This window comes from Stegastes partitus, unplaced genomic scaffold, assembly GCF_000690725.1.
Source record: "Stegastes partitus isolate 25-593 unplaced genomic scaffold, Stegastes_partitus-1.0.2 Scaffold340, whole genome shotgun sequence".
Lineage (NCBI taxonomy): Eukaryota > Metazoa > Chordata > Actinopteri > Pomacentridae > Stegastes > Stegastes partitus.
Window position 1 is genome coordinate 70,574 of NW_007578071.1, and position 4,568 is coordinate 75,141.

At 48.2% G+C, this 4,568-nt stretch overlaps 1 long non-coding RNA gene across 2 annotated transcripts in view; it reads left to right on the top strand.

Annotated features, from left to right (window-relative positions):
• The first annotated feature begins 1,342 nt into the window (after nt 1–1,342).
• Nucleotides 1,343–4,568, top strand: part of LOC103358887 (uncharacterized) — an 8,228-nt gene continuing 5,002 nt past the window's right edge. The window contains exons 1-5 of one of the 2 annotated variants that reach the window (XR_520281.1): nt 1,343–1,392; nt 3,002–3,067; nt 3,495–3,522; nt 3,704–3,814; nt 4,393–4,455. This is a non-coding gene — a long non-coding RNA (uncharacterized LOC103358887). The remainder of the gene's footprint in view (nt 1,393–3,001; nt 3,068–3,494; nt 3,523–3,703; nt 3,815–4,392; nt 4,456–4,568) is intronic. The other variant, XR_520282.1, reaches the window with a different exon arrangement.

Here is a 4,568-nt window from a genome sequence, read left to right on the forward strand (position 1 = left end):
ACAGGTTGCAGGTAGATGATGTGGGCCGTTACAGGGTGCAGGTACATGATGTTGGCTTTTATAGGGTGCAGGTAGATGATGTGGGCTGTTACAGGCTACAGGTAGATGATGTGGGCTGTTACAGGGTGCAGGTAGATGATGTGGGCTGTTACAGGCTACAGGTAGATGATGTGGGCTGTTACAGGGTGCAGGTAGATGATGTGGGCTGTTACAGGTTGCAGGTAGATGATGTGGGCTATTACAGGCTGCAGGTAGACGATGTGGGTCACCGATGTCATTCAGTTGTCAGCCCTTATGTGTCTGTGTTCACAACAGCTGTTTTCAGGTTGTTTGTCCCATTGCTGTGACTGCTATACCTCAGGATGAACTCAATATATTTTGTCTTTTTTTCTTAGTTTGTTTTCAGATTTGGCACAAACAGTCTCATTGATTTTAGGATGAACTGATCAGAATTTTTGTTGTCAAAAGTCAAGGTCACTGTGACCTTAGAAAACATGTTTTGCACCATAACTTAAGAATTGGTATACTAATAATGACAGCATTTGACAGGAATGTGTGACCCTATAAAATCATGAAGTGATAACTTTTTACATCCCAAAGGTCAGCTTCACTGTGACGAAATGTTCAGCAGAAACACGGGTCGGGCTGACAGCTACAGAGACAACATGGTGACCATGTTTCTCCTGAGGTCAATTTTTTTGGTGTCTACTTTGAAGTCTGGTGATTGTGTCAATCTTCTGTGCTGCCAGGTCAACGTTGTGTGTGAAGCATACACATTTCAGAATTTGCAGCTTCTTTGTCTGGTGTCCTGGCCATGTGTTCTGTCAGAATCAGCTTTACTGGCTTGGCAAGTGAAGTATACATATATAGATATCGATATATAGATATAGACACACAGAGAGACATGAATGTGAACAACATTGTCTGGTTAGAGAAGGTAGAGAAGGACAAGTCAGTTTTGTAGTCAGTTTAAAGCCTAAATGTGAAGGTGTAAGGACACGAACATACTGACAAGCTTTCACTTCACTCATCGACAACACAGTCGTTTTCTGGACGCTAGCCTGAGATTTATCTCCAAATGTTGCTAGAATCAGAGGTAATATAGTAGGGTTCAGGTCATCCTGACAGGGAGCATCACTGCTACCTGAGTATGTGCTTTTACTGGTACCGGGACTACAGCTGTGTCTGCTCTTCACACGTTTGGCTCCAGTTTCAGTTGATCCATCACATCCTCGGGTCCAGCTCTCACTCATTGCAGTTTCAGATTTCCCAGTTGCCTTGAACGCATCTATCGTAAAGCGGCTTCAACTGTCGTAACACATCTTATAAATGCCGGTGCTGCACGCCTGCCACTCCTCTTTCCGTCTCTTGCCTGCAGAGTGAGCACGATGGGTGAGTTGGAGCAGCGAAGTTGGTCAGCCGCTTCTGAGCGGACACGATACGGGACAGACAGGTGGTGGTCGGGTTTAGCAGCTGAAGGTGGATGTTCTCGGCTGTGGCCTCCACGTCCTCCTCCAGGCAGCTTAGCCACCTGGAGGCTTAGGGTTAGGTAGGTTAGCCACCTAGCTGGTTAGGGTTTGTAGCTTAGCCACCTAGCTGGTTAGGGTTAGTAGCTTAGCCACCAATCTGCCTGCAGCCCGATGCTCCGCGTGCTCACCCTGAAGACTCGACACGAGTCGTTTGGCGCGCATCAGTCGTTTGGTTTTTCATGAAACTTTCAGATTCAGTAAATAGTCCCGCAGCAGGGGCCGCGACCACCGACAACCAGCGCATACTTCTACAACAGGCTGATTCAAACACAACTGAGATAACAGTCATTTAGCAGTTTAGTGGCACACGCAGGTCATGCAGCTCATCCTGACTAATGTCCAGAGTCCTCCAGCACATCTCTACATACAGCATTAATACAGGGCTATAAATATAGAAAATATAGCATTAATATAGGGTTATAAATATAAATTAAAGCTGCAAGCAGCGTTGGTCGGGTCCTCGGTCTGCGTTGGACCCTCATGCCCGTCTGACCGTTCTTCAAGTGAAGCCTGCTTTAAGTAGGAGCCATTTTTCTCTCTCTCCTCAGCCTCAGCCTGTCAGTGAGTCACATGACCAGCTGCACTGACCTGTGATGATGTCATCGTTCAGCATGTGAGAGAGCTGAGAGTTTTACTCGCTTTCTCTCACTTTAACTCTCCCATACAGCCACAATTTTCAGCAAATGTGTGTAAAAACAACATATTTTTGTAGGAAATCTTGTTAGGAAGCCCTCAGTGTCAGTTTTAAAGCTGTAGGACCTTTAGTTTTTTGTGTAGATGACCAACTGTGGGCAAGGACCCCTGCTTGCTGCAGCAAGTAGGGGTCCTCGGACCCTAAAAATACAGCGTTACTATAGGGTTATGAATATAATAGATGTAGCATTAATATAGGATTATAAATATAGTACATTTAGGGGTAGACTGCTTTCATTGATAACAGCTCAGCACCAGAACCAGTGAAGCTCAGCTCATACATAGATGCAGGAGTAAACCATGAGTCCTCTGCACCCCCAGGACCAGAACATCCAGAACATCCAGTGGGTTACTGTTATGATGGGCTGCATTAAAGGCGTCCTGCAGCTGGTGTGGCTGTTGGTTCTGATGTGGCATCAGGTCAGAGCTCTGTGGAGGCTTTAGTACTGAGGGACACCTTCCAGTGTGGCTGTAAACACATCTGATTTAGAGGAAAATGACATTTCCAAAAGATCCGATAGTTAGATGGAAACCCTCATGGGTCTGGTCCCAACGCCACGGCGCTGACCCAGTGGGGTTTTCCTGTGTGGTGGCGGATCCCAGGCGGCCGTGGCTACAGGACATCAGGTTTTGCTTTCACCTCTGCACTGCTGGTTGCTGAACGGTGACAATGAGGCCTGGCACAGGCACAGAACGTAGCTCCTACCTGGGATATACGTTGCTTTAAAGACACCACAAGTCTGCAGCTTCTCCAGATTAAAGCAGCCTTTGTCTTGCAGGATGTTGGCTGACTGCTGACGGGGAGCTGGTGTCTCTGGGTTTGTGCTGCCGCTCTGGTACTGAAGGTCAGTTTCTCCGTTCTTTACAGACTAATATGTCAATGCTTTTGTGTACAAAAGCTGTCTTCAGAGTGAACATTTGGAGTATCTGGGTTGCTGATGAGGTGTCGATGTGCTTGTGGGGAGTCAGGACACGCCTCAGGACAATAATCAAAGCAGGAGCCTGACAGCAGACACGTTACATCTAATTAGATGGAAAGGAGCTCCATGGAGATCATGTGGTTCTGCTGATGTTGTCTTGGCACCGTGTGAGCTGTGGTCCTGCCAGGTGGGCTGTACAGCACATACAGTGCACAGAGCAACTGATTCTCTTGCAACCCACTGCTGCCAATCCTCTGCAGCAGTGTTACTGATGGGAACCAACAGCTGCTGGGATTTGCAAGTGGCAGATGTTGTTAGTGTCAGCATATTTACCTGTTCTGTTGTCCACCAGGTGTTGGAGATGGCTGTGGTCCTGCCTGGTAAGTCGTGTTACACAAACGGTATGCTAGTAACTAGAAGTTATGATGATTGGCTTCATATGTTCAACTGCTCTGACGTGTGAGTGACAGCTGCCTCTCTGAACAACCTGCTGACTAATGGCTGTGTATGCCAGCAGTCCTGGAAACCCGTTCTCACGACATCTGGTCTCTGCCCCTGTAGGTGTCCTCGCTGCCCCAGCCCTCTGCACAGTCGTCAGTCCAGAGGACACAGCTATGAACTACAGTGGTAACACAACCAACTCATGGCTGCCCTGAGTGGATGTGACTGAAGGTAAGGGCTACCACTGTCTGTTGACATTCAGAAGAAAGCTGGTGCTCCTCTGGTGCACAATGACAGCACTGTGTGGTATCTGCAGCCAGCTGGTCATCAGCTGGTTTGTTCAAAAGCCAGTGCTAGAAGAAGTCAACCTCTGGCATCGTTGGTCTCCATGACACTGTGTCTGGAGTCCTGGTATGGGTGTTGAGACACAGCATCCTTCTGTACTGGTTAGCATGTGGGGCTATTCAGGGACACCTCATGGGGCTTGAAACTGGGATCAGTGCCGTTTTTGGGGAATCATGGAGGACTGAATGGAAGAAGGTGCTGCAGCTGGCAGTTCTATTTACTGTAGCTCCACTATGAGCGGAAGTGGACCGCAACAGCCAGCCGATGTCTGAATAGATGCTGATTCTGTGCAGTAAATCCTGTCGACTGCATGGCTCAGGCTGGATTCTTTTGGATTCATTACACTTTGCTGACTCACTGTTCTACCCTGGCTTAGATGAACGTGATCCATGTGGCTGTGGTCGATGAAATGTGGTGTTCTAATTGGTCAACACATCCTCCCTTTAACCCGTGTTGTTCTGCAGGTTGGTGCTGCAGCAAAGGGGGACCTCCTGATCCCGGGGTCTCAGTCAGGATCCACTCCAGAGGTGAGCATTGACCTGGTGTAGAGGTACCTGGCTGAGTGGTGTCAGGCAGGGAGCACTGAGGTCTATCCCGACAGACCTTTCGCTGTAGGGCCGTGTCGTTGGAAATGCCTCAG